The sequence below is a fragment of the Lutra lutra genome, chromosome 8 (assembly GCF_902655055.1).
Source record: "Lutra lutra chromosome 8, mLutLut1.2, whole genome shotgun sequence".
In the NCBI taxonomy this organism is placed as follows: Eukaryota; Metazoa; Chordata; class Mammalia; order Carnivora; family Mustelidae; genus Lutra; species Lutra lutra.
Window position 1 is genome coordinate 22225663 of NC_062285.1, and position 14770 is coordinate 22240432.

General features: G+C 34.7%; 1 long non-coding RNA gene across 1 annotated transcript; it reads right to left on the reverse strand.

Annotated features, from left to right (window-relative positions):
- Positions 1-353: 353 nt before the first annotated feature.
- LOC125106449 (uncharacterized) lies at positions 354-12103 on the reverse strand. The gene is made up of 3 exons (XR_007129324.1): positions 11906-12103; positions 3919-4067; positions 354-785 (listed from the first exon to the last, which is right to left on the reverse strand). It is a non-coding gene; the product is annotated as an uncharacterized LOC125106449 (long non-coding RNA).
- Positions 12104-14770: the final 2667 nt, after the last annotated feature.

Here is a 14770-nt window from a genome sequence, read left to right on the forward strand (position 1 = left end):
CACTTCTAGCTGGGTGTTGGCACTACTGACTAACTGTGTAGTCACTAAGCAGTTGCGATGTTTGGAAAATAAGTTTCACCCCCCAAGAATGCCAACGATAGCCCCCCGCCCCCGCAAGACCGAGCAAAAATACCAAAACAAAACTGCAAATGGAGCTAGAAACTGGTGAGGGATTCCTAACAACTTAGAATGTTTATTTAGTGATTTTATATGTAAATAACAAATTATGCCTACGTCATGTGGAATTTTTAAGGAGCACCTAGAGGTTCTGTGTCCCACTTGGAACAAAGTAAGAGCATCTTGCACATAAATTGGAATCGTGTAAATTACACCTGAATTAGAGCACTTACAAATGTAGCATGTAAACAAATATTTACCACTTGTCAGCGACAGGATTAGTATACAAAGAGTGCTTACAGAAATCATTAAAAATGAAATCTCGTTTTTATGTAAATTAAAGTAGCATTCAGATACCTTTTTGTCCGACAGGGATTGAAATGAGATACGGAGCATCATATACTCACGTTGTTGAATGAAGTGTAAATAATGTAGTCCCCCTGAAGGAAATATCTGAGAGTCTGTTACAAAAACTTTTAGAAACGTAAACACCTTTAGACCCAGTAGTTCTACTTTTTGGAATTTATCATAAAGACATTCTTTAAGAACATGAACAATGACATTCGTGGCAACGTTGTTTATAATATCACAGCATTGTTAGCCACTAAAATGTCCAATATTAAGAGGTGGTAGAAATTACTTCACTTCTTGGTTCCTCAATTTTTCATCTGTGAGAAACAGAAATAATAATAGGGTTGTGACAAACCAAACCCTTGAGGCTTTAAGCCCTAAATTTATAGTAAGCACCAAATAAGTGTAAGAAATCGTTATAATTAATATTGGTTATTATAATTAATCATTATAAGTCCTTATAAATTACTAAATTATAGTACACACAATGTAAAAACTCCACAGCTGTTAGAGGTGATTATATAGATCTGTATTTTGGTAGAAAGACATCTAAATACTAAGTTTTTAAAAGCAGGTAACAAAAACATGTAAAATTACAAAATACCCCTGATTTTTAAAGTCCGAAAGGAAATACATGAAAATATTATGACGTTTATCTCTGAGTGGTAAAATTTGGGATGACTTTTTGTTCTTTATGCATTTTATATTTTCCAGATACTTGAATAATGAGCCTATGTTTATTTCAGAAGCATAGTTAAAACACAACAATGTAGAAAATGTGATATGTTAGTATCACCAGTTCTTAACATTTTAAGGAGCCAATGCCAAAAGTTTGTTTGTGTTTCATTATGGCAGGTATAAAATCCTAAAACATCACTGTTGATATGAGAAGCAGAACATTCTCTCTCAAAAAATGATTCTTGATGACTGGGCTGACAGAATCAAGTGACAACTTGTCCATCTTAAGATTTTGAGCAGTGTCTGGGGCACATTATCATAATCAACCTGGATCAAAGCCAAATATTTATGAAAATGCATTTGAATATGATTTGTGCTTCAGTAAGGAAACTGAATTATTCTATTGCCAGCTGTAAGCCAGTGATCAAATTGTTTTAGCCTTGATCATCAATATATAAAAGCAATGAGAACAGTGAAGGAATTAGTCTTGGTAGCATTATCCATGTCTTTTAACCTAAAAGAATTACTTTAGCTATTTGGGGCCTTTATGGTTAATATACTATAAATAATAATTTTTAAATGTAGAACTTTTAATATTATTGTTTAACATAAAAGCAAAATATGAGAAGTGAAATGGGTTTGTATTTTGAGGTTAATCTTTTAAAACACAAACTGTGGGAGTTGTACTTTTAAGATTACCAAAGTTTTTTTTTAACATTTTTATTTGTTTATTTGAGAGAGAGAATGAGAGCACAACAGCTGGGTGAGGGGCAGAGAGAGAAGCACACTCCCCCCAAGCAGGGAGCCCAATGTGGGCTTGATCAAGGGACTCCAGAATCATGACCTGAGACTGAGCCACCCAGGCACCCCTAAGATTACCAATGCTTTTAAACTGTAGAGACTATATGTCAGTTTCACAGTGAAACATTTCTATAATATATGTTTACTAAATTCTGTGGTTAATTTTAAAATGTTAAATCCCTTTTTTTTGTTTGATTTTTGAAAATTCTACATTAAAAAAAGATAGCAATGTCCAAATGGAGTTTTCCCAGGAAAAAAATCCGTAGTTTTAAAGTTTAGAAAAAGAAATACCCCAGGAACATTATTCATGCTAGTTCACACCCTCATCATCTCTTAGATGAAATATTACATCCACCTCCTACTATGTTTTTTTCTCCTTTCTTACTGCTATGGACTGATTTGCATCCCACCCAAATTCACAGTAAAGCCCTACCCAACATCTGATGGTATTTGGAGATGGAGCCTTTGGTAGAAAATTCAGTAATTATATTTAGATGACGTCTTGAGAGTGGAGCCCTCATGATGGGATTAGTGCCCTTTTAAGAATAGACACCAGGAAACTTGCTCTCTTTGCCTTGTGAGGACACAGAAGGGAAGCCAGGAATAGAGTTCTCACCAGAGCCTGATCATGCTGACAGCCTGATCTCAGACTTCAAGTTTCCAAAAACAAATTTCTGTTTTTTAAGTTTCCTAATCTATGATCATTTCTTAAGACAGCAGAGTTGACTAACACAACTACCTATCTCCAAACCATTCTCCAAACCCCTGCTGGAATGATTTCTTTTCTTTTCTTTTCTTTTCTTTTTTTTTTAAGATTTTTATTTATTTGACAGAGAGAAACAGAGACAGCACAAGTAGAGCAGCAGGCAGAGGGAGAGGGAGAAGCAGGCTCTCCACTGAGCTGGGAGCCCAATGCAGGGGTCAGTCCCAGGACCCTGGGATCATGGCCTGAGCCGAAGGCAGTCGCTTAACCGACTGTGCCACCCAGGTGCCTGGATTGATTTTTCTTTTTTTTTTTTTTAAGATTTTATTTATTTATTTGACAGAGAGAGATCACAAGTAGGCAGAGAGGCAGGCAGAGAGAGGAGGAAGCAGGCTCACCGCTGAGCAGAGAGCCCAATGCGGGGCTCGGTCCCAGGACCCTGAGATCATGACCTGAGCCGAAGGCAGAGGCTTAACCCACTGAGCCACCCAGGTGCCCCTGGAATGATTTTTCTAATACACAGATTTGATTGCATCATTCCTATAAAATTCTCACATGGTTCTTCAATAACCCAGTCATTCAGTACATATTTATTAATTCCTTATGTCAGCCAGGTACCATTCTGTATGCTGGAATAACATAAGGATAAATGCTCTATGAGATGACCTTTTTTGGAATATATCCTCTGGGGAATACAGTCATTAAGTAAATAATTAAAGTAATTGCATGATTACGAGTGTGCAGAGTAGTCTCCTACCTTTAGGATTAAATTCTGATAATTTAGTAATTATATCCTTATTGAACTGGCCGCTAGTACCTCATCTCTTCAGTCTTTTTTCGTAGTCTCTAACATTTCTGATGCTCCATGGTTTACATATCTTCAAATAAGCAACTTTTTCTGCCTTTCCTCCTCTGGTATACTTTCTCTAAACCTCTACTCAGATTTCACTTCCCAAAAGCCTTTTCTCGCTCAGTACCTGCTCTGTAATAGACATATACTAAATATGTTAATTAGTTGATTATTGGCCACCTCTGTGACAGCACTTAGTGGTACTATATTTGTTCCAGGTGTCTTTTGCCATATAGAAACCTCTCCAAACTTGCCTTAAGGCAACAATAATCGTTCTTTGATTACACATCAGAAATTTAGTCAGAGCTTTGCAGGCACAGATTGCTTCTCTTCCACGTGATCTCAGCAGAGGTGCCTCAAAGGCTGGAATGACTCTACACCTAAGGGTTGGCAATTGTTTGAAAACTTTTGCACTTACATGTCTAGCAATTGATGCTGGCAGTTTGCTAGGTCACTGGAGCTGTCAGCTAGAACAACTATAAGGGACCTCCTATGTGTCTGCTTGGTTTCTCCCAACATATTGGACTGAGCATTCCAAGAGACAGGAAAAGGAAGCTGCTGGTTTTCCTAAAACAGGAAAAGGAAACTGTTAGTTTCCTAGGAGATAGGAAATGGGCACAGCATCATTTAGTCATATTCTGTTGGACAAGCAGTCACAGTGCGTACACTCAAGGGGAAAGGAAAGAAAATCCAATTCTTGATGAAAGGAATATTAAATAATTTGCGAACTATATTTGAAAGCAACCACAATACTGTAATTTTTTTTACTTGTTTGTATAGCATTAGTCTGTGACTCACTTATCTCTGGATTTCTACAGTAGATGTCCCATAAATATTTATTAAATGTAGTAAATAAATAAAATATGTCATGACTAAAGTAGTATATTTCCAATGACATACTTATCATCCATGAGGCAGTTTAACAGGATCTAGACTTATCTTTTTACTATAACCAAAAAGAACACTGAACAAAATATATGAATTGATTTCAAACATGGGACAAAAGATTGTAATCCCAAGGAGAAAGAAAACATGCATGAGCCCTGTGATTGCCACAGCTTTCTGCCTAGAGTCAGTTTCTGGACTATGCTATAGATAGGGGAAACTCAAAAGGAACCAAATGGTCTTACTGTATTAAGGAGAGAAAAATCAGAGTTTGAGTAGGCTAAGGGGTAAGAATTTGGAAGACAGAATACTAGGAGGGTGCTATGTAGAGAAAGAGCTCCAGAAATCTGTATAGGAGTTCCCTTGAGACTATGGTTGAATGATAATCTAGTCATGGGTCAGGTAGAGTTCTACAAGTCTAGGTAAAGAACTTTCAAGGAAAGAGCTATTTCCATGGAACCAAAATCTGAAAAATCCCAAGAGTTCATACAAGTCTAGGAATCATTTGAGTTCTCAAAGCCATAGGGAAGAGACCTAACTGAATATATTGGGCGGTTAATAAATAACCCCCCAAAAGGTAATGTCTTAGATGTCGGGAGTAGCCTGAAAGAGAAGGCTACTCTAGGTCTGCTCCAAAAAAGCTTAAAAAGTACCTCTTGAAAAAAATTGACATAACTTAAATGGAGGGTAAAACAAAGTATGAAACTTAAATACAACAAATTCAACATTCAAATATAACATTCAAAAATGGTTAGACTCCAATAAAAAGTTACTGAACACATGAAAGCCCAAGAAAATATGACCAGTTACTAGTAGGGCATGCAGTCCATAGGAACCTCCAGAAATTTAAAAAATGATTGAACTAACACAGAAATGTTTAAAGAACTATTATAGCCATGGTAAATAAAGTTAAGGATTTACAAAGATGTACATAATGAGGAGAGAAAATAAAATCAAAAAGAATCAAATGGAAATTCTACAGCTAATCTAATACCTATAATGAAACTCACTAAATAGGATTAACAGGTTGGACACTGCAGAAGAAAAGAGAGCAACTGGAAGATACAGCAACAGAAATTATACAGATTGAAACACAGAGGGAAGACAAAAAAGTCTTCAATGACCTATAATAAAATATGAAACAATATAATGTGTAGAGTTTCATAGCAAGAAAAATAGGAAAGAAAAAATTTAATAACAAAATTTTCCCCAAATGTAATGAAAACTATATTTCCACAGATCTGAGAGTATAAGTGAATCCCAATCATAACTAACAACAATAAAACATCCACCAAGGCACAGCACGACCAAACCGCTGAAAATCAGTGATAAAGACAAAATCTTGAAGGAATTTGGAAAACATAAAGACAAATAGGAATAAAGAATTAAAATAGACTTCTAATAAAACTATGTGAGATAAAAACAAACAAAAAAACAGTGGAACATTACCTTTAAAGTCCTGAATTTTAAAAATGTCAACCTAGAATTCTCTATCAGCAAAAATATTTTGCAAAACCAAAGGTGAAATAAATACCAAAAAAAATTCATCACCAGCAGATCTACACAATAAAAGATGTTAAAACATACAAATAAAAATAATTTTAGGCAAAGGAATGTGGTATCTATGATATAGATCTTCACATAGACATTGAAGAACATCAGAATGTTCATGTGTGAATAAATATAGAAGACATTTCTATTATTAAATTTAATTAAGAACAAAACATTTTAAATTTTAAGAATATTTAAGATATAAAATTTAAAAACAAAAATATCAACTGTATATATTGGAGTTGATAACATAGGTAGAAATAAAAGGAAAATAGCACAAAAGATGGCAGGAAGAAAATAGAAATGTAGGGTTGGAGGATTCCTTACATTATATATAAAGTGGTATAAATATGATTTGAAAAGATTGTGTTAAGTTCAAAATGCATAACATAAGCCCTAGAGCCATAGCACCCCCAAAGAAAATCAAGCAAAGGGGTATAAATAGAACAATGGTGGAAATAAGTGAAACTTTTTTAAAAATTCAAATAATTTTTTAAAAGGCAGTAAAAGAAGAAAAAATGGGACAAATAGCAGATTTAGATACAACTATATTAATAACTACGTTAAATACAAAAATCTGCACATTCCAATTAAAAGATAGAGTCATCCTTGGGGCACCTGGGTGGCTCAGTGGGTTAAGCCTCTGCCTTTGGCTCAGGTCATGATCAGGGTCCTGAGATCAAGCCCCACATCTGGCTCTCTGCACAGCAGGGAGCCTTGCTTTCCCCTCCTCTCTCTGCCTGCCTCTCTGCCTACTTGTGATCTCTCTCTCTCTGTTAAATAAGTCAGTAAAGTCTTAAAGCAAAAGGTAGAGATTGTTAGACTGCATTTTAAAAAAGCGAGATCCAGCTAGATGATGTATTATATAAGAAATTTGTTTTAAAAATAAAGTCAAAGTTACGTTAAAAGTAAAAAAGTAGGAAAAAGGTATATTTGGGAAAAAATTTTTTTTAATTTTTTAAAAAAGGTATATCTTGAAAATAGCAAAGAAAGTTCTGGTTATAGTAATATCAAACCAAATAAATTGAAAAAAGGAAACTTTCCAAGGATAATGAATGACAATTCATAGTAATGAAGGGATTAACTAATCAAGAAATATTAAATATGTATCAACCTAATGACAGAACTTTAAAAAAAGGATACAAAAAGGAAAAATTGATTCATCCATAGTTTGTGTTGTCTGTCTTTTTTTTAAAGATTTATTTAAGGGAGAGCATGAGCACAGGTCAGGGAAAAAGGGAGAGAGAAACTTTTTAGCAGACTCCTCACTGAGCTCTGAGCTAATTCAGGGCTTGATCTCATGACCCTGAGATTATGATCTGAGCACAAACAAAGAGTTGGATGCTTAACCAACTGTACCACCCAGGGGTCCCTGTATTGCCTATTTCAACATTATTTTCTTAGGTAAAGATAGAACAAATAGAAAATCAGTAATTACTTAGAAGAGTCAACTCTATCGATTAACTTGACTTACCTAACATTTATAATGGCCCTGCCAGTCATGCATTTTTGTGAAAGGAACCAGAACATTAAGAAAAGGATAATATGCTGGACCTTAAAATGACTTCATATAAGTTAAAGTATAAAATCATATAGATTTTGTTCCTTGACTAAAACAGAATTAATTTAGGAATATAAGAGAAAGTTATCTGGAAAATTGCAACTTATGTAAAGATTGACCCATGCAGTTATAAATAACTTATGTGTCAAAGAAAAATCAAAAAATATTTTGAACTGGATGAAAGTGAAAACAACACATCAAAATTTGTGCAATGCAGTTATGTCGCCTAGAGGAATACTTCAAGCATTAGATAATAGGAAAGAAAAATCGAACATAAATCCTTTAAGATAAAAAAAGAATTCAAGGGCACCTGGGTGGCTCAGTTGGTTAAGCATTTGCCTTCAGCTCAGGTCATGATCTCAGGGTCCTGGGATTGAGCCCTGCATCAGGCTCCCTGCTCAGCAGGGAGCCTGCTTCTCCATCTCCCTTTGCATCTCCCCCTGCTTGTACTTTCTCTCTCCTCTCTCAAATAAATAAATAAAATGTTAAAGAAAAAAAGAATTGAAAATAAGTAGAAAAAAGACATAATAAAGACAACAGAAATCAATGAAATAAAACACAAAGGGAAAATTAACAAAACCAAATTTAATCCTCTAAAAAGAGTAATAAAATGGGTAAAACTCTATTTAGATTAAAAGAGAACACACAAATTACCAGTATAAGGAATGAAAGAAACAACATGACTACGTATCCTGTAATTAAAACATTATAGGAATTAAATGATACTAAATTAAAACACTCATAAAGAATATTCTTAAACTCTATGCCAATAAATTTGAGAACGTAGGTGAAGTGGGGAAAAAAAAAACTCCTGAAAGATACAAATGCCCACAACTGGATCAATAAGAAACGAAAAACTGAAAAGATATATATCAATAACAGAAATTAAATTCTTCATTAAAAACACTCTATAAAAGTCTCCAAGCCTAGGAGTTCAATAGTTATTTCTAATTCATCAATCTTGTAAGGAAAAAATAATATCAAACCTATATGAAATATTTTAGAAAATAAACCATGAAGGAAAAATTTCCTGCTTATTTTATGAGACCAACATTACCCTGATAGCAAAATCAAATCAAAGAACATACAAGAAAACTTCAAACAATATCCTTCATAAACATAAATATAATAATCCTTTAAAAATAGAGATTTACGGCAATATATAAAAACAAAAATGCATCATGACCAAGTAGAGTTATCTTAGGAATACAAAGTTACGTTAGTATTTAAAAATCAACACAGTTCACCATTTTAACAGAATGTAAGAGAAAAACCATATGATAATCTCAATAGTTGCAGGAAAATATTTGAGAAAATTCAAAAATCTTTGTGATAAAAACTGAGCAAACTAAGACTAGAAGAAAACTCTTGACCTGACAAAAAGCATCTTCAAAAAACTTAGAGCTAACATCTTACCCAATGGTGAAGGAAAATGGTGTTTCCATGATAAACAGCAATACAAGTGTGTCCGTTTCACACTACAGTTAAATATTAATATATAGTACTACAGACAAGAAAAAAAATAAACAGGTATTGGTTCCAGACTTCACCTTTGGTCTAGATGGAGTAACACAGGCTAGATTTATCCTCCTGCCTAAAACAACTGGATAACTAGACAAAATACATGAACAACAGTTCTCGTGACACTGGACATCAGACAACAAAGGACAATGATCACGGAGAGATGGGGCACAAATGACATTAGCCTTATGATTGCCCTAGCTTACTGCCTGGATAGATTTCTCAGGCCATCACATATAATGTCAGTCTCCTTGAGATGGGGAAACAAAGCTGGGAGTCCAGAGGAACCAAGGCTGAAAAAGTTTGCAAGAAAGAGTACCTGAGACATGCTGGAACACAAAAATATCCATCAGTTGAGAAGATAAAATATACAGCGCCTGACATCCAATAAAAAATTAGCAAGCGATCTCTAAGAAACCTCTAAACATAAGACTACATCATGGTATATAAAGATATGCCATGCTAACACTAATCAAAAAAAGCTGAAATATCTATATTAATATCAGACAAAGTAGGTTTCAGTTCAGGGAATATTACCAGAGATACAGAAGGTCACTTTATAATGAAAAGGGGTTAAATAAGAGAACATGACCTATATGGTTTTGAATATAATAACAGAAGTTCAGAGAACATAAATTAAAACCTGATGGAACTTCAAGGTAAAATCAACAATTCCACAATTACAGTTCAAAATTTCAACTCCCTGTTTTTGTTTTGTTTTTTTTTTTTGTTTTTGTTTTTCTAAGATTTTATTTATTTATTTGACAGACAGAGATCACAAGTAGGCAGAGAGGCAGGCAGAGAGAGGGGGGAAAGCAGGCTCCCCGCCAAGCAGAGAGCCGGATGTGGGGCTCAATCCCAGGACCCTGAGATCATGACCTGAGCCGAAGGCAGAGGCTCAACCCACTGAGCCACTCAGGCGCCCTTTGTTCTGTTTTTTTTTTTTTTTTTTTTTTTTTTTTAAAGAGAGAGCACAGTCATGTGCCAGTGGAGAGAGAGGGAGAGGGAATTTTTAATTTTGTTTACTTATTTGACAGACAGAGATCACAAGTAGGCAGAGAGGCAGGCAGAGAGAGAGAGGAGGAAGCAGGCTACCTGCTGAGCAGAGAGCCCGATGCGGGGCTCGATGTGGGGCTCGATTCCAGGACTCTGGGATTATGACCTGAGTGAAGGCAGAGGCTTAACCCACTGAGCCACCCAGGCGCCCCTTCCCTGTTTAAAAGTGAAAGAACAAATAGACAAAATCAGTAAGGCTGTAGAAGACTTGAACAATACTATTAACCAACTTGACTTAATTGAAATTGATAGAACACTACAACTAATGAGAACTCAATACATAATGTTTTCAAGTGCTCATGACATATAAAAACAAATCTCAATTTAAAAGGATTCAAGTCATACAAAATATGTTCTCTTACCACAATGGAATAAAATTAAAAATAAATATTAGAAGAAAACTTAAAAGTCGCCAAATATTTGAAAACTAACACACTTCTAAATAACGGTTGGTTAGGAGAAATAAAAATGGAAATTAGTGACTATTTTGATATAATGAAAATGAAAACATCAAAATTTGTGGAAAGCAGTTAAAGCAGTATTTGGAGGGATATTTATAATATAACGATAACATATACACTAGAAAAGAAGAAAGGTCTTATCAGTTATCTCAGCTTTCATCTTAAGAATCTAGAAAAAAGGGGCGCCTGCGTGGCTCAGTGGGTTAAGCCGCTGCCTTCGTCTCAGGTCATGATCTCGGAGTCCTGGGATCGAGTCCCGCATCGGGCTCTCTGCTCAGCAGGGAGCCTGCTTCCTCCTCTCTCTCTGCCTGCCTCTCTGCCTGCTTGTGATCTCTCTCTGTCAAATAAATAAATAAAATCTTAAAAAAAAAAAAAGAATCTAGAAAAAAATGCTAAATGAAACCTAAAATAAGCAGAAGAAAATAAGTGATAAACATCAAAGAGAAAAAGAAATGAAAGCAGGAAAACAATAGGGAAAATAAAACTATAAGGTTTTTGAGGAGATAAATAAAATTGATAAAACTATAGTCAGAATGATGAGAAAAATAGAAAAGATACCAATTACCAACTTCAGGAATGAGGAAAGGGACCATTATAGATATTAAAAACATAAAAAGGGAATATTATGACCAACTTTATACTCATAAATTGAATAACTTAGAGGTATTCCTTTCAAGGCACAAATTACTAAAGCTCAAAAAGAAATAGTTAACTTCAATAGACCTATTTCTACTAAAGAAATGTAATTGCTTATTAAGAACCTTCAACAAAATTAATTGCAGGCCTAGATGAATTCCCTGGGGATCACAAGAAGTATGAGGAAACTGGGGGGTGGGGTTGATAGGCTATTTTTATTATTTTGAGGGTTGTGATAGTTTCATTGATGTACATATATGTCAATACTTACCAAATGGTACACTTTAAATATGAACAGATTAGTGTACGTTAATTAGACCTCAATAAAGAAATTAAAATTGCCAGAAATTTGTCCTTCACACTTTAGTTTTGATGAAAATTTTTAGATAATCATTTAAAATATGAGTGAAGGCAGAAGTGTTTGAAAACCAAAGCCTCAACCCATTCCCCCAAAACCAGATTGCCCCAGCCTCTCCTAACAGATAATTCTGGAAGAGCTGCTTCTTGGTTTAACATCTTTTTTTGAGCAGATTGGGCCAATCTGTCTACTGCTATGGTTTATAAATAGCCTTTTCACAACAAACCACAGTTTTATAATAAATATAAACTCCCTTTATTTGTTATACATCAGCTTGTCAATTCCACTTTTTGCCCCCTTTCCTATTATAAAGATCATATGTTTTCTTTAACTTAATAACTGCCAAACAATGGGTAACTAGATCAGCAACACTCACCAGCTGGTCTGGGTTTATAATGACTCCGCTGACTCAGTCTGCAGCTGGTATATACCAAAGGACCTTTGGAAAGATCCTCACCAAGGAATCTGCTCCACTTCAGTCTTCACACGTTCAAAGACTTTCCAGAGGCTTTCATGCATATCAAAATAAGCCACAGATTTTTAAAACAGGTGACTCCAGTTTTGAAAGTAGTTCATTTCTGGGAACAATGAAAAATGTATATGCTTGCTGTAGGGACATTGATAGGAACAAAAAAAGGCACCTTCATTCTAAGTTCCCTGTACTATATCTGTGTCCATATAGAAAATGTTCCTAAAAGGAGCAATTAAAATACTATTTTTTAATATTTAGTCCAACATAATTAGTGTTTATGATAGCATATGTGTTTAGTTTCATTTTCTTGATCACTTTTGTAAGGTATGAACTAGTTCTTCAGGAATGAAGTTCTCATTTATAATAATACACCTGTAGAACTAAAGGATTTTACTTAAGAAGATTTGACTTTTTCAGCTGACGGCCTAGAACCAAGTCTGTATGATTAATTCTGTTTTAGAGGACATTCTAGATAAGCTCTAGATAAGACATCAATAAAAAAAATCAAATTAACTCCAGTTTTCTTCCAAGCTAGTGTTCAATTTATCATTTTCTACAGTAATGCCTCTGTGTTGAAGAAGTTTCTTAGTCTTCACATTCTTTTTCTTTTTCTTCTTTTTTTCTCATTCTTTTTCTTTGTGTTTGTTTTTAACTATACTTCTTTTTCTTTTTCTTTTTTTCTCATTCTTTTTCTTTGTGTTTGTATTTAACTATACTTCCACTACTCACTTGGGTTGTCCTTTACAAATACTCTCCTCCTGAATCTACTCACTTTCTTTCCTCTCATAATCATTCTGTGATACTTACAAATACATTGTTAAAATTCCCATTCTTCCCCCAGACAAAACATATACAAGCAGAAGTAAAAACAGAAGATAATATATAATTAGCTGCTAAAATGCCTGACACATTATTAGTACGAAGTATTTTATCTGGGGAAGAATAACGGTCCACTAAAAGTTGAAGTGGCAGGGAAAGCCACTTGAAAGAACTGGTATTATATGCAACCTTGGAGGGTGAATGAGATTTATACAAACAAGAAGAAAGGGAAAATAGCAGTTTGGTAGGATGAAAAGAATGCAGGATTTGGATTAAAGTTTATCCAGATAAGTTTATGGACAATTGAACAGACCTGCTTGGTTGGATCACAGTATTTTGGTGACCGGTACCTACTGAGAGAAAATGTTTGATCAGCTCCCTTGGGCTCAGGTTATAATAGAAAATTCAGAAGTCAAGCAGAGTAATCAGTTTTTATCTTAAACGCAAGGATTACTCTCCACTGATTGATAAAAGATGTTTTGAGAAATCAAACAAAGTTATATGTAAAAATGCTACTTCAAAGTTTCTTTGTTGTCAAGACACCTCACTTTGAATTAAGTTCTCTACCTCAACTTTCTGTTCCCTAACTCAAACTATCTCTACCTCCATCTCCTTCATTCTTATCTGAGAAAGAAGTGTCTTTTCTTTTTTTGAAAATTAATTCCTCTATCTTTTTAATCTCTTACCTTTCCACAGTCAGAGGGATTTTGCTTCATAAATAGCCTAGTTCGTGTAGACAGTCAATCTCTCGGTATTTTATGGCACCTTCATTAAGCAAATAAACAGAACCCTTTCTTCAATTCTGTTGTGTTTCAAGAGATCTCATTCATTCCCCTGTTCATGCTGACCGTCAACCTAATTCTGGCCTTTCTTACTTCTCTCCTAGAAGACAATTGACATCATTTCCTGCTGCCTAATTCATCTTTGAAAAGAGGTTTCTTTAACTTGATTTTCCTTCACACAAGTCTTCAGAAGTTCACTGCTGCCTTTTAAAATAGAGTGGTCCTCGATGTTTCTATTCTGTCCTTCTCCTGATCATTGTAAGATTTAGTCAAACTGCACAATTCACTTTTCCTCAAGCTTGTGGTTTGTCCTGCCTGCATGTTCATGGTGAGCCCGCAGCTTGCCTCTTTCAACCTGTCTGTTGGAATCAAGTATTCAAGGGTGATTTCTTGCACAAAGCCTTTTCTGAGATCAGACAAGATTGGGCGTGTTTAGGGTGGTATGGCTGTAGACACAAAGCCTTTTCTGATCTCCCAAACAAGTCACATTTCTTGACAGGTCTTTAACTTTCATAGCACTTTGTGATCCACTTTTCAAGTTTATTTTACTCTGAATATTGATGGATGCATGGATTATTTTCAGTTAGAGGTTACTATGAATAAAGCTGCCCTGAAAGTTTATGTCCAAATCTGTGTGGACCTCTTTTTGTTCTCTTGGTTAAGTAACTAGTAATGAATTTGTTGGGTCATATGGTAAACAAGGGAATGTTGACCTTTTAAGGAAATTACCAAACTGTTTTCCAAAGTGTTACTCTCTTTAGCCATATAGGAGAATGCCAATTACTACACATCCTTGCTAACATTTATTAGATGTAGTGCTATCTCACAGCAGGTTTGATTTGCATTTTCCCTAAAGACTAATAAGATTGGCTATCTTTGCATATGCTATTGTTATTTCTCTATCTTCTTTGCAAAGAGTCTATTAAAATCTTTTGCTCATTTAAAAAAATCAGGTTGTTGTATTATTGAGTTGTAAAGAATCTTTATATCTTCTGTATACGTGTTCCTTGTCAGATCCATGTATTGAGAAAATCACCTTTTAAATGTTGTCTTTGGAATTACAGAAGTTTTATGTTTCAATGATGTTCTGTCTTTTCCTTTATAATCAATGCTTTTTTATTATTGGTTCTAAGAAAACTTTGCCTTCCCCAAGGTCACAGTGATTCTG